Source organism: Cervus canadensis, chromosome 17 (assembly GCF_019320065.1).
Source record: "Cervus canadensis isolate Bull #8, Minnesota chromosome 17, ASM1932006v1, whole genome shotgun sequence".
Lineage (NCBI taxonomy): Eukaryota > Metazoa > Chordata > Mammalia > Artiodactyla > Cervidae > Cervus > Cervus canadensis.
The window spans coordinates 63,475,127-63,495,126 of record NC_057402.1 but is presented as its reverse complement, the minus strand read 5'-3'; the positions used below and the strand labels follow the sequence as shown (position 1 = coordinate 63,495,126).

The window sequence follows — 20,000 nt, the reverse complement described above, 5'->3', positions numbered from 1 at the left end:
GAAATGGGAGGCTGGTGCCACATCAGAGGGTTCCTTGAATATAGTACAAAGGACAAAATATGGTTCCTTCCTGGAGCACGCTGGGGTTGCCAGGGCCTGCATCAAGACTCCAGCCTCGAGTTCGCAGTAGGAAGTGTGTCTTTCTTGAAAGGAGTTCCCTTGTGGCTCAGCTGATAAAGAATCCACCTGCAATGAGGGAGAGCTGGGTTCGATCCCTGGGTTGGGAAGATGCCCTGGAGAAGGGAAAGGCTACCCACTCCAGTATTCTGGCCTGGAGAATTCCATGGATGGTCCATGGGGTTGCAAAGAGTTGGACATGGCCGAGCAACTTTCACTTTCACTTCCTTGAATGTGGAGGGTACCATGCAACAGACACCCGGGGAGGAAAGGTATCCTCAGCCCGAGCATGGTGGTGTCCAAGGAAAATGCTGTGGAAGCAAGAAGCAGAGTGAGGGCAAACTGTCCACTCATACTTCATCAGGGGAGACGTTTCTAGAACAACATGAGTCTAGAGGACACAGGAAAGGCCCTGAAATGGCAACTGGGGCTCAGGGCTAGCCCTGATGACCCATGGATGTTGATCTTTTGGAAAAACTTCCTCAGCGGGCTCTCAACAACCTCTGGGTCTGAACGTCCAAAAAACAGAGGCTGATTCAGTGAAGGCAGATGGAAATGTATTAATTCTTTTGGTTTTCTTTCACTTCGTTTTCCTTCATTGCAACATTTTTCCTTCTCTGGAAGGTAGATAATTTCCTGAAGAAGGGTCCTAGACATTCTAGATGACCTGCCTCATAGGCATTACCTTTCAAGGGCAACTTCAGTCAAGTGTTGCTTGCCAACATGTGACTGCATCAAGTTCAGAAAGCTGGGAATTCTTCAAGAGGAAGATAGAGCTGAATTGGAGGAAGGACAGTTCTCTATGACCTTCAGATCCTAGCATGTACCAAAGCTAGGGTAACCCCCGGAAGGTGTGAAGGTATGTATTTTGCAGACTTAGGCAAATAACACTTTATTTTTCTATTATTTAACTTAACTTAGCTCCCAAGCCCTTGTTTACATTCAGTTGCTACCAGATTTTTCTTAGTGCCCTTTGGATAAAAATGGAATCAGTTAGGGATTTTATTGCCCATTCCTTTTTCCCTCCTTTCTCTCCAGGTGTTGAGAGGGAGGAGGCTGCTTTTTGGGTGGGAGGCACTGTGCGGCTGTGACCAAGATGCCCAGTGCTTACTGGCCCCAGGACGTTGGCACCTACTCTTTTATGCCTGTGTCTGTGCCCCCTTCACTCTCCAGTTCCAGATCCACATGGGTCTCTCTGTGTCCTCTTTATCCCACCACCGAGGCTCTGCAGCTAGCTCTCAGGCACTGCACCTCTCTCTGGCACAGAAACATTGATTTCCCCATGCTGAGGCTCCGGACACCACCTGGGCCCATCTCCCCGGGTCTCTCTGTGCTCTGGATGCTTCTGCTCTGGTGTCATGGTGCACACGGTCTCCTCCACGAGGCTTGCTTCCCTTCTGTCGCGTCCCCTCCCCTTCCATTTATCTGTTGAGCAAACCAAAACCTTGGTTTTTTTGGAAAAGTATTGTCACTGTTAAAAAAAAATAAACCCATCAGAAATTCAAATGACTTTTCCCTCTCTTTCTTTGTGTAGAGACTGCAGGCCAACAGGACAAACAGGATAAAGAAGGGAAATCTCAGTGAGAGCAGTGATGAGGTACTTGAAGGTGAAGGGAAAATGAATGCTCTTCACAACAAAGTTCTTAGTAGCAAGCAACAGAAACGACTTCTGGCAAACTTACAAGAAAGGAAGTCTCCTGGGCAGCTGACAGAATTGTGTGGAAGGCCACAGGGCAGGTTCACAGGTGATCTTTGAAGAACAACAAGTCAAACCGCACAGAACTGGGCTGGCGGGGAAGCCCCAGCACCACCACTGAGCTTGCTGGGGCCGTGCTGGGCTCCGCCGCCACTGCGGCCACCGCCGACTCTTTCCTCCTAAGTCACTGTACGGGTGCATTCGCCTGGCAGAGAGGGAGCCCTGCTCTGAGCCCCAGTTGCAAGGCAGGCTGGGAGAAGAAGTAGCTGACCATTCCACTACCTCGTGGGGAGGTGGTTTTTCAGCTCACAGACTCAGACAATTGGCGATTCTCCAAATAAAAGATGTCAGGAAACCAAAACAAATGACCAGGTTCTCTTCTCACATGAAAAATGCATGAGAGGTGAGCCGAGAAAGTTCTCTGTCCACCCAGCCAGGCAGGTGGAGGTGTGGTAGACCAGGGCCAGCCGGCAGGTGGGAGGCTGAGCGGAAAAAGACATTGGGCCTCAGAAGGACAGCAGAGACATGCCAAGGCTCAGGAGGCTGGGAGGGGATGGTACGAGATACGAGAACCACAGTGAAAGACTGTCTGTTGAGGAGCCCATCCTCTGAGGACCAAGTATGGGCTGGAAGACATGACTAAACAAAACGAAGGGACGCAGGAGTGCTTGACTGGCCAAGAGCAAAGCTATTTCACAAAGGGCTGTATAGCCCCTTCCTCCCATTAGGTGGGCGTGCAACACTGAGGTGAAACCAGATTCTGCTGGAATTAGGTCAGGGCCCTATGTCGGGAAGATCCCCTGAAGGAAGGCGTGGCAACCCACTCCAGTGTTCTTGCCTGGAGAATCCCCACGGACAGAGGAGCCAGGGGGGCTACAGTCCATGGGGTCGCAAAGAGTCAGACACACCCTGGCACACGCGCACGCAAGGGGGGAGACGGGAAGACCTCACCTTTTGGACATGAATGTGAGAAACCACCTCGCCTCCGCCCGTGGTGGGCAGGGAGGGGCCAAGAGCTCCAGGGTCACAGGGCAGCTCCCATTCGTCAACACGGTGACCTTATGTCTGTGGCCTCTTGTCCACAATGATTGTGTTTCCACTTAAAGGTCACCTCCCCACAGGGAAGCAGTTGTGACTGTTTTTCAGCCTCTTGGGAAGGTCAGAGTTTTAGCCATCAGATGGCAGCGTTTCAGGGTGCCGCTCTGGCCATGCCTCCCCCGCAGCAGCTCACGGTCGCCCTGGGAGGTGGCTCCCGTCCCATCGTCTGGCTCCTGCTATCCTGGGCACCTGGGATTGCCTTCTTTCCCGCGGATGCCACCGGCTGCCTTTGGTTAAAAACGAAACAGCTGCATCAATTTGGCTTGTTGTTAGCAGCTTTTAAAAGAGATGTTGGTTGCACTTAACGCACAGTTGGGGCCAAAGTAAAGGCTTGGTAAGTGCCCGGGCTATTCAGCTGGAAATTACATCCTGCTCAGGAGCATAAATGTCACGCTCCCCGGGCCCCAACACAGGCAAACCGCCTCAGAGTGCCGGTTCCCCAGGACTACAAATGTTCCAACCAACAGCCCTGCATTTGCCTTCAGACACAACCTGTCTCAGTGAGGAAGGCCAAACCGACAGGAAACACGGGAGCTCTATGATTGACCTGTTCTTGCAAGACCTGGCCAAGACAAAACACACCACTCCAGGAAACTACAAAGGACATGATCTGTGGATCCTATCAAAGGTCATCTCAATAATTCAAACCAGCGGTACAACCAGGAAAAAAAATGCTCATCTAATGTGGTTGAAAGCACCCACATGCAGGTGCTTACTGCTGGTGAAAATGCAGACTGGCACATCTCCAGAGACTCAATTTCAGAGATAGAAGGGCTTATCCTTCTGTAGGCAAAAAACCCCGGATCATCTTCTACTGAATGCAATTGCTCGGTGGCAAATTGAGTTAGTGAGATTATAAATGCAGACAAAAGAGGTTTACAGACAAATCAAGATGTTTCATTTGATTGCACAAGTAAATCAAAGCCAGAAATGCAGCAGTCTGAGAAAAGACTCCCAGGCCTGAGGAAGACTGAGTGTGGCCATTTCTTCTGAGGAGAAAGGAACCCCACTCAGCTTGTCCTTGGCATCCTCAACCGCCCCTTGCTGAGATTTTTCACATCTCGGTGTTCCCTTGGGCTCCCCCCGATCCCACAGGGGCCCAGAGTTTGTTCTCAGAATCACTCACACTCAAGTGTGAGTGACTGATCTCAACCTCACTGGGAACCAGAATCAAGTGTGAAAGTCAAAGGAGGAAACCTCCAAGGAGACTTCGGCAATCCTCACCGGGAGATCTGGGGACCTGCGTGGGGAAGGAGCAGATGACCAGATTCAGTGGGTCTGAGTGGAAGCTCCAGCTCTGCACCTTCCTTAGTTCCTGGCCTTGGGGAGACCCCTTGGGGTGGTTCTGAGCCTCCTTACTGCATCAACAGAAAGGGGACACCAGCAGACTTCCCAGGCTGGGGATGAAGGGCGGCCGCATTTGTGAGGGTGTCTGGCGCAGCAGGGTGTGCGTAAGATGGAAGAACCTGTGCGGATACACCTGTGGCCTAGACACTGACTCCTCCAGGCCAGGACCAGAGCGGACCAAGTTCCAGTGGAAAGCTTTGCTTAGGTCAAGGGCTGCTCAGAGGTCGGTTCTCTGAGTGGAAAGCCGACACCTGGTGAGCGACTCACACGCAGCCTCCGGGAGTCGCAGGTGTCGCTCACCCCTGCGGGTCCTGACCACTAGCTCTCCTAAGGGAGTGTTTACTCACTGGCCTCCAGGAGCCTGGCCCTGGAGGCCTGGCCTCGGAATGAGTCAGGTTGTATGACACCAACCTCTTTTGTTCAGAAGTGATACAGGACACGGAGTTCCCGTGGAATTAGCTCAAAATTAATTTAGCCACAATGGCTTATTATTAGATTTAATTATAAATGAAATGATTCTCCAGGGACTTTTCACTTTGTAAACAAGCACCTCGGAGTCAAAAAGGGTTTTTTTTTCTATTCTCTAGTCTCTCCACAGATTTTCACAATATTATGGCCAAGGAAAAAAAGGGATTTGGATATAGCTTTGGATGAAAGGTCACTGCTGCCAGCTCCCCTTTCACGTACACTTGCTTTGGGGAGGAGGGTTCTGCACCCACACAGCCTGCTGAGCACACACGGGCGCTCTCTGCTGCAGGTAATGTGTGTGTGCGTTGTGTGCTCAGCCACCCAGTCGTGTCCCGCTCCTTGTGAATCCATGGACTATAGCCCGCCAGCTTCCTCTGTCCGTGGAATTTTCCAGGCAAGAATACTGGAGCGGGTTGCCTTTTCCTACTCCAGGGGATCTTCCCGACCCACAGGTTAAACCCACATCCCCTGTATTGGCAGGCGGAATCTTTACCACTGAGTCACCTGGGTCGCCAGTTAATAATACGTTGTCCAAAAATCACCCTGACTTGTTCCAGAAGCCCCAAGTGCTTCTGCAGAAACACTGACTCTGTTGAAATTAAGAGAGTCCAAAGAACAAGTTCTAGGCAGTCTGGGCCTTGGTCTCCTCCAGAACACCTGTTACCAGAGTTTCTTAGAGCAGATGCTCTGCTGTGTCACGGATGGAACATGAAATGATTGTAGGCACATACTTATTTTAACTGTTATATGTTCATTTTAAGGTGTATTAAAACAAAAATCACTCCTCAAAGCTGTGAATTCATGGTAACACCCAGACCTTGAAAATTACAAAGGTAGATAGGTCAGTTTGAAGAAAAGTATTAGCTAAATAATAAAAAAGATGACATGTAACAAAAAATGAATCAAGTTTGCCAAATAACGTGTCGAGCCTAGCTCCTCAGAACACGATCGTCAGATAACATCATCGGCTTGTTAGGTCTGTAGAACCTCAGGCCCAAGATATAGCCAGAATCTGAGTTTTAACCAAGTCCCTAGGGGTTAGCATGCACTTCAGACTTTGAGAAGCACAGCCTGAGACAACCCTGGGCAGGGTGCCTGACGGCTCCTGAGGCTGGATGGATGAAACACATCTAGTCAAACCCACTCTGCCCAGCAGAGACCATTATTTTGAACGTTTTCTGCCCTTCTCTCACTTACTCTCACGGAAGATCTTCTGTGTTGCCATTGTGTGCATGGCCCAGGGCCTCCTAGGATCTGCTGTCCCTAGAGACTGATCGAGCCCAGGGTGCTCTCATCTGCAGCTGAGCAAAGGGTCTCCTGGCAGAAGACAGCCTGGAATGGCCCAGGACGTGGCCTAAAGTGAATGCCTCAAAGACCTGTGGGGAGGTTGCCAGCTGCAGGGGCCAGAAGATAAGAGTGTTAATTTAGCTTGGCCGGCATCCAGGAAGCTGAGCAAAGCTAGGCCTCTGAGCTAAGGGCATAAATAAATAAATAACATAAAAATAAGTTGGCAGATGTTTATGCTTCCCTTTGTAACACTAACTGCATGCATCCAGCATATCCTATGGCCAGGCACTATGCCAGAAACTCCGTCCCTCACTAAAACCCCAGAAGCTCAGCAGTGTCACACCACTGGGACCACGGGTGGTGAAGTCCACATGTCTGCAGAGGCGTTGTCTTGTCTGTGGTCACCCAATCCTTTGCTCTACTGCTTTCTTGCCGAGACCAGCCCCTGGCAAGAAAAAATCAGCTGGTTGTTTTCAGGGCTTTAGCCTGACCGGTTTTGTCTAGTGGATTCATGATTGGAAGAATTCTTGGGAACCTAATGAGGATTCAGAGCAGAGAAGAGTGTCTTCATCACGCTCAGCCTTGCAAGCACAGCTCATCCATCCCTTCTATACTTTGACTCAGATGCAATGGGCTGTTAGCCACAGGGCAATCTCGGAGGCATCTTAAAAGAGAGCCTAAGAAGTTGCCAAGATGCTCGGCTTGTGGCGAGTGCATCTGTGACAGAGAGGCTGCGAGCCCGCCGCTTGCTGGGAGGCCAGGGTTGGGGGGGCGGTGGGGCTGCTTTGGGAAAGCGCACGCTGTGTGCCTGGTACACAGTAGGAGCTCAGTTCACTGGTGGGGCCTTCCTTCTCTCCCATTCCCTCTGAATCTGGCTGACATTTTAGATTATATTCCCCCTTCACCCCACACAGAACTAAAGAGACCATGTCGACCTCTGCTTGAAGCCAAATGGATTCTGCTGCTGGTGAGACTGTTGGAGAAGGTTCCCCCTCTAATGCTGTTGCTCAAATACTTTTAATCCATGCCCTGTTTTTGTGAAATGTGTACCCTTCTTCAATATTATTTGAAATTTTAAATGAAATTCAAAGCAAATCAAATGAATTACATAATTTAATATACTTTATGCAAATGGCCTCCACCCTCTGAGATCCTGATATGATCATCAGTAAAGACAGCCTGGCTGGTCTCTGCTGAGTTTTGATGGATCAAACCATCGTCAGGTCATGATGAAAAGATGCAGACAGTACAGCAGACCTATACTCTTTTCACGTGTCCAGCACTGGGTAAAACGCTCTGCCACCCTTGCTCGTACGGAGGGCATAAGGCCAAAGCTGGGACCAATTGTAGTGGCCCCGTCGTGGCTGCAGGAATTGCCCGGGGAGTGGGCACATGACCCAACCCTCCCAGGACATTGGAAACTGGAGGGGTGGGAGAGGGAGAGTGGGCAGCAGGGAGGGAACGGAGAAGGGAGAAGGGCCTGAAGCCCAGGCGCTACATCTTCTGCCTTGTGTAGGAGAGGTCTGACACAGAGAAATCCACTCCCAGAACGAGAGGGCAGGAGCACTGGAGAGCTGGGCTCTCGTCTGGGTCTTGGCTCCATTTGCCACTTTAGCAGATGCCCACCTGCCCTCCCCAGGGTTTGGTGTGTGGAGGCAGTATATTTCTCTTATTTAACTTAGAACAGTTTATTTGAAGATTTCTCTGGGACTTCCCTGGTAGTACAGTGGTTAAGCATCTGCCTGTCATTGCAGGGGACTTGGGTTCGATTCTCAGTCTGGGAAGATTCCACAAGCCTTGGGGCAACTAAGTCCATGTACCACAACTGCTGGCCCACGTGCTCTAGGGGCCGTGCTCCATGACAGGAGAAGCCCACACACCCCAGTGAAGAGTAGCCCCCACTCACAGTACTTAAAGAAAGCCCAAGCACAACAGTGAAGACAGAGCACAGCCAAAAATATATAAATAAAAATTAAAGAAAATAAAGATCTCTCTGTACCCTCAAGCAAGAGTGGCCCAACTAACTCTCTAGAAAACAGGCATAGGAGGAACCTACCTCGACATTATAAAGGCCATATATGACAAACCCACAGCAAGCATTATTCTCAATGGTGAAAAACTGAAAGCATTTCCTTTAGGATCAGGAATAAGACAAGATTGCCCACTCTTACTACTGTTGTTCAATAAACTTTTGGAAGTCCTAGCCATGGCAATCTGGAGAAGGAAATGGCAACCCACTCCAGTACTCTTGCCAGGAGAATTCCGTGGACAGAGGAGCCTGGTAGGCTACAGTTCATGGGGTCGCTAAGAGTCAGACACAACTGGGTGACTTCACTTTCACTTTTCACTCTCATGCATTGAAGAAGGAAATGGCAACCCACTCCAGTACTCGTGCCTGGAGAATCCCAGGGACAGAGGAGCCTGGTGGGCTGCCGTCTATGGGATTGCACAGAGTCGGACACGATCGAAGCGACTTAGCAGCAGCAGCAGCAGCCACGACAATCAGAGAAGAAAAAGAAATAAAAGGAATCCAAATTGGAAAAAAAGAAATAAAACTCTTACTGTTTGCAGATGACATGGTACTATACACAGAAAGCCCTAAAAATGACCCCAGAAAATTACTAGAGCTAAAAAATTAATTTACTCCTTGGAAGAAAAGCTATGATAAACCTAGACAGCATATTAAAAAGCAGAGATATCACTTTGCATACAAAGGTCCGAATAGTCAAAGCTATAGCTTTTTCAGTAGTCATGTAAAGATGTGAAAGTTGGACCATAAAGAAGGCTGAGTGCTGAAGAATTCATGCTTTTGAACTGTGAGCTGGAGGAGACTCATGTGTAGAATAGATAGCTAGTGGGAAGCTGCTATCACTAACACAGGGAGCACAGCCTGTGCTCTGTGACAACCTAGAGGGATGGCGTGGGAGTGGGGAGGAGGCTCTAGAGGGACGGGATATAAATGTAATGATGGCTGATTCCCAATGTGGTACGGCAGAAACCAACACAATGTTGTAAGGCAATTATCCTCCAATTAAAAAATAAATTTAAAAAATAGTGGCCTGATTAAAGCTAGAGGGGTACGAGAGAATTCCGGAATATCTCTGGACATTGAGACATTTGTCTCAATGCCAGTTAATTTGCACTAACCCTTCCCTGTATCTCTGGTGGCTCAGATGGCAAAGAATCTGCCTGCAATGCGGGAGACCTGGGTTCGATCCCTGGGTTGGGAAGATCCCCTGGAAAAGGAAATGGCTGCCCACTCCAGTATTCTTGCCTGGAAAATCCCATGGAAGGAGGAGCCTGGCGGGCTACAGTCCGAGGGATCGCGAAGAGTTGGACACGACTGGGGGACTAAGCACCGCATCCCTGTATGCACATGGTTGTCTTCCTCTGCCTTCTCACATGTGTCTCCAGATCTCACCGCCCCTCTCACACTTTCCATCCCCATACATCCCCTAATTCTCTTCCTTTTCTCTGCATGCTTTAATCCACCTAGGCCCCTGACTTGTAAGTACTTTTGACTGTTGGCTCACATTTCCTATAGTAATTTTTTCCCCTCTGGAAAGAAGGACACCCACATGCCCCTCCTCTCGGGGCTTTGTGAGTGCTCCCCGGCTCTGCCCTGTGGTCTGCCAGCCGTGCTGGACACTGCCTGTCTGCCAGAGCACATCCTCTGGCCCTTGTGGTGGGGGAGGGAGGGGAGGGTGGTAAAGCCACAGCAGGCTTGACAGATGCACACAGGAAGCAGCCCCATTTCCTCCAAAGCTGCCCAACTTCTGTGATTCAATTTTAGCATCTGGCCAGCCAAGCAAGTTGGGCCTGATACACTTATAAAATCATTTGTTGGAGCAATTATATTCTAGAATCCCATCTGTGGTCTTTTATTTTCTATTTGGTGTTACACATATTTGGGAAGAAGTCAATAAAAACCATCATAACTTAATTTTAATTCACACAAAGGCAAGAGACACCAAGTGACATGATATAAGCCCTTAACAGTTTAGGTAGCAAATGCACACTCATGTGAATGGCTGTCATACCCAGTCTGCAGGCAGTAACCCAGTTTCAAAGCCCGTTCAGTTATGGAGGCTCAGACAAGTTCCATAACGTCTTTGAACATCACTTTCCTCATATGTCTGTGATACAGAAGACTGCTGTGTGAATTCAAGGTGAGATAGTTCTCTGATTCTATTGCTATTATGGCCCTGGATAAGCTTATACCTTGTGCATTAAGGCTGAGGAACAGACCAGTGTTACAGAAACACAGCCAGATCCCAATTTGCACATTGAAATGGAACTTGTTGGGTTCAAAACTATGATAACTTCGGTTAAAATCTCAGTTAACCACATTGTATTTTATTACAAAATGCTTTTTAAAGTTTTTGGGGAACTTTATTTCAGCCTTAAAACAGTCACCACATTTGAGTTAGAGATTAGAGAACTTTCTAAACCACTAGCCATCCAAGAAGAACTTCCCATTTGTGTGGGCACTTAAAAATTATGATTTCATTTGGGCTCTGCATTTAAAAAGCATGAATTCATTTGGGCTCTGCATTGCATTTGGCAGTTTTTTGCATCTTAATAAGAATGAGTTTTTAAAATTTTCAGTTGTCTAAGTAGCTGGAAATTGAAAACAATTCCTTTTCCTTTCCAAAAAGTTTCTCCTAAGATAAATAATCAGACTAAAATTTTCACTATGGAGGAAGGGAAGGAAACCCTCTTTTTACTACCTCCCTTTTGTAAATTTTCTACTCATCTTTCTAAAAGGCTATTTTCAAACCCCAAGGTTAGAGTTAATGAATATACCTTTTTATTTTTTACAAAATATAATTTTGTGGTGAAGTGACCAAATAGCATAGAAGGAGAAAAATAAGATCTTATGAAGAAAATACTAGACTTCTAATAACCTTTCTGTAAGATTCATTCATATTGCTGACTTTTTATAAGTTAAATGCTGAATTCTAACCCACCTAAGTACATTCTGACTCTATAAACACACACACATCTAACATACTTCTAAAAGAAGTAAATGTGTGCTGGGAAAATATTGGAACAATGAAGTTCCTGAGAGAAGCTTGTTTTTTCAAGTTATTAAAAGAAGGTGGCAAGCGTTCATGAGGATATGAAAAATTTAACGTTGTCTGAAGGAAACTCTTGAATATGGTTAACATTGCTGCCAAAAATCTCAGCTATGTTATGTCAGAATGTCCAACTGTAAGCTAAACTTTAATGAATGGAAAGATGGGGTAACAGCAGGAAGTTTCTGCAGCAATACACAGAAACCTTGAAAACCAAGTTCCCAGTGTTGAAATCAATCATTCAAGGGTTACACCATCAGGTTACAAGATCTACCATGTAATGATCAGGAGGACCAGATGCCTACCAGTGGGGAACAGGAGGAGTGGGAGCAACCTGCCCCTCTCCACCTCCTGCTCCGCAACACTTAGGTGGAGACAAATCTCAATCTACTGTTTCTGAAAAAGTGGGGACCCCAAGAAACACAGCCTTAGACTCAGAAATGGTAACATGTTACCCTGCATTCAATACTTCATTCCCTCCTTCCATGCAGCTTGCTCACGTTGGTGATGTTGCTATTTTTATCAGCTCTCTTCAACCCAGCTGTTGCTTCATGTTAACATGGCGGCTGGTGTGAAAATCCCAGCAGAGGCTCATGAATCCCAGAGGGCCTGTCATCTGTCATTTCTAGAATATATAAAATGTCATGAGCTTTGGTGGGGAATGGGTCAGGTTCGTTTCATCAACAGAAGCAATAAGAACATTTTCGACGTTTAAGTGGCATGGAGTCAGGGACTAAATTCCCCCCTCATCTGCTTCAACCTAAAGCAAGCAGGACAGTAAAGATGCCTAGTGACCAGTAAGGGGCCATGAATCTGCAAAGAAAAATTGGAAGCAGGATCTTTCCCTTTCAGGGGCAGGCCATGGCGGTCCCAGGGGCTGAATGTTGTGAGGTTAGGACAACTGCACAGAGTCCAGCCTGGAGGCTGCCCAGAGAACCCACTTCCTTTTTCTGACTTAGACTGTGACTTGTCATTTTAAACCCGCTCTTTGTATTTCCTCTGTCAAAATAACAGCATTTTGGCGAGACTGTGTACGTGGGGAGAGAGTGCCACATAAAACTTAGACTATTTAAAAATATGACTCTAATTGCAGGTTTGTTTTCCCATGGTTTGGCAAATTAGGGTGGCAAATTGGAGGGGCAGTTGGGACTTGCCTCAGGCACAGAAAGACTACTTGGTTCCCCATCCAATGGTGTAGTCTTGAACTCCTTCAAAACCTGTGAAAATAGGATTTTAGGAGCTTCCTTCTTGAACAGTAACGACTTCCTACATGGGGACCTTCTGTGTCAGAGAACTGCAGTTTAGAACGTGAGCATCAAGGACTTACATTTCTCTGAGTTCTTTAACATTCTGAGAGAGGAAAAAATCTAGCCCCAGAAGTTTTTACAAATAATGTAGAGCTCTCCTCTTGGTGTTTCTAGAGGGTGGTCTCTGAGGTCTCTCCAAGCACACACCACAGAGAGCTTCCCCCAAATCCTATTCAAGCCTCTCCTCTCCACCCCGCTGCTGGCCTTAATCTGTTCTGTACTCCTTTCCCACCTTGCAACCCCTCCCCTCTCTGCTTCTCCACCCCCTCCTCCCCTTAGTGATCTCTCCCTCAGGAGGTACCCACAACCTGCGTCATCTGCCCACCAGGACTACAGGTGGCTGGGAGTCCTTGACACTATAGTCCCAGCTCCTTCCTTGCCTCCCAGTCGAGGAAGCTCAGAAAGGTCCCAAGGTTGAGAAATGGAGTTTCTCTATTATTCCAACGGGTTTTCTCATGAGAAAATTTCTGTAGAGTAATACTCTCTACATGACCATATAACTTTACACTGGAAGAAAATACATGAACAAGTCAGGTCTTTTCCGAAGTAGATGGATATAAATCTTAAAAAGGCAAGAGTATTCATCCATTTAAAAAAATAAAAGATTGGTTCAAGATGGTTGGGTAGAAGGACGTATGCTCATCTCCTCCTACAACTAGCTGTTGAACAACTGTCAACAGGAGGATGCTAGACCCCACCAAAAAAAGATACCCTATGTCCAAAGACAAAAGAGAAGCTACAACAAGATGGTAGGAGGGGTACAATCACAGTAAAATAAAATCCCATATCCACTGGGTGGGTGGCCCATGAACTGGAAAACAATAATGTCAAAGAAGTTCTCCCACTGTTGTGATGGTTCTGAGCTCTATGTCAGGCTTCCAAGCCTGGGAATCCAGCAAAGGGATTAGGAGTCCCCAGGATATCTGACTTTGAAGGCCAGTGGGATTTGATTGCAGCACTTCCACAGGGGCAGAAGAGAGGAGAAAAAGAGACTCCATTCTTGGAGGACACAAACAAAATCTTGCGTGCACCACGACCCCAGGGAAAGAAGAGTGACCCCATAGTAGACTGAACCAGATCTCCCTGATAATGTCAGAGGATTGGCAGTGGCTTGCTGTGGGGTTGGGGGCACCTGGCAGCAGTCCTGGGAGGCGCCCCTTGGCATGGGCCCTCTTGGAGCTCATCATTAACACTAGGATAGAGCCTGTAGACTCTGAGGCTCAGTCACCTCACACCAAACAACTAACAGAGAGGGAGCATAGCCCCACCTGTCAGTAGACAGTTGGATTAAAGTTTTACCAGCACCCACCAGAGCAAGGCTCAGTTTTTCCCACTGCTAGCCTTTCTCATTAGGCAGCTTACGCAAGCCTCTTAACCTCATCCACCATGGGGCAGACAGAAGTAAGAAGAACTACAGTCCCACAACTGCCAGAATGAAAACCACATCACAGAAAGTTAATCAAAATGAAAAGGCAGAGGATTATATCCCAGATGAGGGGACAAGATAAAACCCCAGAAAAACAACCAAATGAAGTGGAGATAGGCAAACTTTCAGAAAAAAAATTCACAATAATGATAGTGGAGATGATCCATGATCTTGGAAAAAGAATGGAGAATATGCCAGAACTGTTTACCAAAGAACTAGAAGAACTAAAGAACAAATAGAGATGAATAATACCCTAGAAGGAATCAATAGTGGAATAACTGGGCAGAAGGACAGATGAGTGACCTGGAAGACAGAATGGTGGAAATCACTGTCACTAAATAGAATATAGAAAAGAGAATGGAAAAAACAAACAAACAAACAAACAAAAACAGCCTAAGAGACCTCTGTTGTTGTTGTTGTTCAGATGCTGAGTCATGTCCAACTCTTTGTGACCCTGTGGACTGCAGCATGCCAGGCTTCCCTGTCCATCACTATCTCCTGGTGTTTGCTCAAACTCATGTCCATTGAGTCTATGATGCCATCCAGCTAGCTCATCTTCTGTCATCCTCTTCTCCTCCTGCCTTCAATTGTCTCCAGCATCAGGGTCTTTTCTAATGAGTTGGCTCTTTGCATCAGGTAGCCAAAGTATTGGAGCTTCAGCTTCAGCATCAGTCCTTCCAATGAATATTCATTATAGATTTCTTTTAGGATGACTAGTTTGATCACATTGGTATCCAAGGGACTCTCAAGAGCCTTCTCCACCACCACAGTTTGAAAGCATCAATTCTTCAGTGCTCAGCCTTCTTTATGGTCCCACTTACATCCATCCCTTACTACTGGAAAAAATCATAACTTTGACTATATGGACCTCTGTTGACAAAATGATGCCTCTGCTTTTTAATACACCCTCTAGGTTTGTCATAGCTTTCCTTCTAAGGAGGAAGCGTCTTTAAATTTCGTAGTTGGAGTCACCATCAGCAGTGATTTTTGGAGTCCAAGAAAATAAAATCTGTCACTGTTTCCACTTTTTCCCCGTCTATTTGCCATGAAGTGATGGGACCAGATGCCATGGGATGGGTCATGGTAGAGAGTTCTGACGAAACATGGTCCACTGGAGAAGGGAATGGCAAACCACTTTAACATTCTTGCCTTGAGAACCCCATGAACAGTATGAAAAGGCACAAGGAGACCTCTGGGACAAATTAAATGCACCAACATTTGCATTATAGGGGTCCCAGAAGAAGAAGAAGAGAGAGAAATGTCTTGAGAAATATTTGAAGAAATGACATGAAAACTTCCTTAACATGGGAAAGGAAATAATCAGAAAAGTTCAGGAAGCACAGAGAGTCCTAGACAGTATAATCTCAAGAAGGAACACACTGAGACACATAGTAATCAAACTGACAAAATTAAAGATGAACATAAAATATTAAAAGCAACAAGGGACAAATGACAAATAATATACAAGGGAACTCCCATAATGTTATCAGCTGATTTCTCAACAGAAACTCTATAAGCCAGAAGGGAATGGCATGATATATTAAAATTATGAAAAGGAAGAAACTACAACCAAGAATACTCTACCCAGCAAGACCCTTGTTCAGATTTGATGGAGAAATCAAAAGATTTACAGACAAGCAAAAGTTAAGGGACTTCAGCACCACCAAACCAGCTTCACAACAAATGCTAAAGAAACTTCTCTTGGCAGGAAACACAAGAGAAGAAAAAAGACCTACAGAAACTAAACCCAAAATAATTTTTTTAAACGGTGGTATGATCATACATACTGATAATTACCTTAAACGTAAATGAATTAAATGCACCAACAAAAAGACATAGACTGGCTGGGTGGATGAAAATGTGCATATATGCACTTCCACTTACCACATCACTGCTTGACCTTCCCAAACTGTATGTAATTATTTTCTATTGTTAGGTTAATCATGTTTCCATTATGGCTTGCAATTGTAACTACTTTTTATTTTTTCTTTGGCTATTGACTGTGAAAAATGGTAAACATCTTTTGCTATTGTGACTGAGTGAGTGAAAGTCACTCAGTCATGTTCAACTCTTTGTCACGCCATGGACTATATAGTCCATGGAATTCTCTAGGCCAGAATAATGGAGGGGGTAGCCTTTCCCTTCTCCAGAGGGTCTTCCTGACCCAGGAATAGAACTGGGGTCTCCTACATTGCACGCAGATTCTTTACCAACTGAGCTATCAGGGAAACTATTGTGATTATGGAACTATTATTTGTTTTAATACCATTGTATCATGATTGGCCAACAGAAAATAATAGAATTCTTTATCACTAAAACTACCATTTAATAGGCTTTGCCTGTGGCTTTGTGGTAGAGAATCTGCCTGCCAATGCAGGAGATGTAAGAGATGAGGATTAGATCTCTGGGTCAGGAAGATATCATGGAGTTCAGATGAGTTCAGTTCAGTTCAGTCGCTCAGTCGTGTCCGACTCTTTGCGACCCCATGGATCACAGCACACCAGGCCTCCCTGTCAATCACAAACTCCCAGAATTTACTCAAACTCATCCATCGTGACTGACTGTCCATCATCACTGACTGTCCATTGAGTCAGTGATGCCATCCAGCCATCTCATCCTCTGTCGTCCCCTTCTCCTCCTGCCCCCAATCCCTCCCAGCATCAGGATCTTTTCCAATGAGTCAACTCTTCGCATGAGGTGGCCAAAGTACTGAAGTTTCAGCTTCAGTATCAGTCCTTCCAATGAACACCCAGGACTGATCTCCTTTAGGATGGACTGGTTGGATCTCCTTGCAGTCCAAGGGACTCTCAAGTGTCTTCTCCAACACCATAGTTCAAAAGCATCAATTTTTCAGCACTCAGCTTTCTTCACAGTCCAACTCTCACATCCATACATGACCACTGGAAAAACCATAGCCTTGACTAGGCGGACCTTTGTTGGCAAAGTAATGTCTCTGCTTTTTAATATGCTGTCTAGGTTGGTCAATACTTTCCTTCCAGGCTTCAGCAATACGTGAACCATGAACTTCCAGATGTTCAAGCTGGTTTTAGAAAAGGCAGAGGAACCAGAGATCAAATTGCCCACGTCTGCTGGACCATCAAAAAAGCAAGAGAGTTCTAGAAAAACATATATTTCTGCTTTATTGACTATGCCAAAGCCTTTGACTATGTGGATCACAATAAACTGTAGAAAATTCTGAAAGAGATGGGCATACCAGACCACCTGACCTGCCTCTTGACAAACCTATATACAGGTCAGGAAGCAACAGTTAGAACTGGATGTGGAACAGACTGGTTCCAAATAGGAAAAGGAGTATGTCAAGGCTGTATATTGTCACCCTGCTTATTTAACTTATATGCAGAGTACATCATGAGAAACGCTGGGCTGGAAGAAGCACAAGCTGGAATCAAGATTGCCGGGAGAAATATCAACAACCTCAGATATGTAGATGACACCACCCTTATGGCAGAGAGTGAAGAGGAACTAAAAAGCCTCTTGATGAAAGTGAAAGAGAAGAGTAAAAAAGCTGGCTTAAAGCTCAACATTCAGAAAACCAAGATCATGGCATCTGGACCATCACCTCATGGCAAGTAGATGGGGAGACAGTGGAAACAGTGTCAGACTTTATTTTTTTGGGCTCCAAAATCACTGCGGATGTTGATTGCAGCCATGAAATTAAAAGATGCTTACTCCTTGGAAGGAAAGTTATGACCATGGAGCAGGAAATGGCAACTCAGTATTCTTGTCTGAAAAATTCCACGGACAGAGGCATCCGGTGGGCTGCAGTCCATGGGGTCACAAGGGTCAGACACGACTGAGCGACTGAGGACAAGGACATTGTCACTGTGGGTCACCTGCACAGTCGTGTCCACCTCTTTGTGACCGCAGCACGCCAGGCCTCCCTGTCCGTCACCATCTCCCGGAGCCTGCTCAGACTCACGTCCACTGAGTCAGTGATGCGATCCAGCCATCTCGTCCTCTGTCACCCCCCCTCCTCCAGTATGAGCGCGAGCACCATTTAATAGAAAAACCTGTAATCACTTTTTCAAATTCAGAGTCATATTAGAGCCATCTTGGAATTTCTTGAAAAATACAAATGCCTAGGTATTTTTTCTTCAAATCTCCAGATTTGATTCTAATGAGCAGCCATGTTTAAAAACAACTGGACAATAATCTCTTACTTTTATCTAGTCTATTTCACTTTTTCTATTTCATATTCAGTTCTCCCATTTCATTATTTTGCTTTCCAATGACTCTGTCTCTGTTTTTGTTGTTCTTTATCAACCCTCTATCAAGTGTAGCAGAAAAACCTTTGTGTGTATATATATATATACACACACAAATAGTATGTATAATATATATACTTTAGAAAAGATGAATTTTTGCTTAGCTAAAAAATTTGTGACATTTTGGTTCCACTTGTTTGACTAAGTATGAATAGAATGCTGTATTTCTAATTTACATTCACTAAAAATTTTGATATAGTTCTATCTATTCTGGCACTGAGTTTTAATGCTAAAAGTCTAGAAAGTTTATTATTTTAGTATTATTTTGAAAAAATTTGACTGAGTCTTGAAACTTCTAATTTTTATGAGGATATAAAGGAATATTATTTCATTTTAACAAAAACAGGAAATTAACATGCAATACAGTAATATTAACTAAAGTACAGACTTTTTTTTCAAATTTCACAAAATTTTATGTAGTGTCCATTATTTGCTTTAATATCTTATTCAAGGTTCCACATTGTATTTAGTTGCATTGAGCAATTTCAGCTGCATGCAACAAATTCTCTTTTCATTTTTTTTTGTTACAAATATTTTCTAATTTTTCTTGTTATGTCTTTTTAGATACACCCATCATTTAAAAGTGGACATTTAATTTCCAAAAACATGGCATTTTAAAAGTATCTTTGGTATTAATTTCTCATTTAAATTCTTTCTTTTCTGCAATCACCCTCTGTGTTGTCTTTTAACTTAATTGAGGCTTTCACTGGCTAAGTCAAAGATCTCTGTTGGTCAATGTCACTTTGCACTTGAAAATACGTGAGTTATTTTAAAATATCTTTTGATATTGATTTCTAACATAATTTGACAGTGATAAGAGAACAGACTCTGCGTGATTTCAATACCTTTAGACCATGAAGTATTTGCACCTTGTTTATGTCCCCCAATATGTTCCAGTGTCTCCTGGTTTATAGTCTATGGGAACTTGAGTAGAATTTGTAACCTGCTGCTGTGTGAAAATTGTATAAATCTTAATTATGTTGAATTGTATAAATCTTAATTACATTGAATTGGTTCATGACGTTTTTCAGGTCTACTATATCTTTCTATTTTTCTCTCTATTAATTTTTGAGTTTGATATTAAAACTCCAATTAAAAATCTTAATTTATATACTTAAAAATAATTGTAATATATAGTGGAACTATATGTAATTTTGTTCTGTATTTTCCAGTTCAGTTCAGTTGCTCAGTCGTGTCCAGCTCTTTGCAACCCCATGGACTGCAGCATGCCAGGCTTCCCTGTCCATCACCAACTCACAGAGCTTGCTCAAATTCATGTCCATCGAGGTGGTGATGCCATCCAACCATCTCATCCTGTGTCATCCCCTTCTCCTTCTGCCTTCAATCTTTCCCAGCATTAGGGTCGTTTCCAGTGAGTCAGTTCTTTGCATCAGGTGGACAAAGTATTGGAGTTTCAGCTTCAGCATCAGTCCTTCCAATGACTATTCAGCACTAATTTCCTTTAGGATTGACTGGTTTGATCTTCTTGCAGTCCAGGGGACTCTCAAGAGTCTTCTCCAACACCGTAGTTCAAAAGCATCAGTTCTTCAGTGCTAAGTTTTCTTTATGGTCCAACTCTTACATCCATACATGACTCCTGGAAAAACCATAACTTTGACTAGGTGGACCTTTGTCGGCAAAGTAATGTCTCTGCTTTTTAATATGCTGTCTAGGTTTGTCATAGCTTTTCTTCCAAGGAGCAAGTGTCTTTTAATTTCATGGCTGCTGTCACCATCTGCAGTGATTTTGGAGCCCAAGAAAGTAAAGTCTGTCTTTGTTTCCATTGTTTCCCCACCTATTTGCCATGATGTGATGGGACCAGATGCCATGATCTTAGTTTTTTGAGTGTTGAATTTTAAGCCAACTTTTTCACTCTCTTCTTTCACTTTC

General features: G+C 45.0%; 1 long non-coding RNA gene across 1 annotated transcript; it reads right to left on the bottom strand.

The window, feature by feature from the left end:
- Window positions 1–322: 322 nt before the first annotated feature.
- On the bottom strand, window positions 323–18,318 carry LOC122454792. The gene is made up of 3 exons (XR_006273521.1): window positions 18,189–18,318; window positions 1,009–1,017; window positions 323–340 (listed from the first exon to the last, which is right to left on the bottom strand). It is a non-coding gene; the product is annotated as an uncharacterized LOC122454792 (long non-coding RNA).
- Window positions 18,319–20,000: the final 1,682 nt, after the last annotated feature.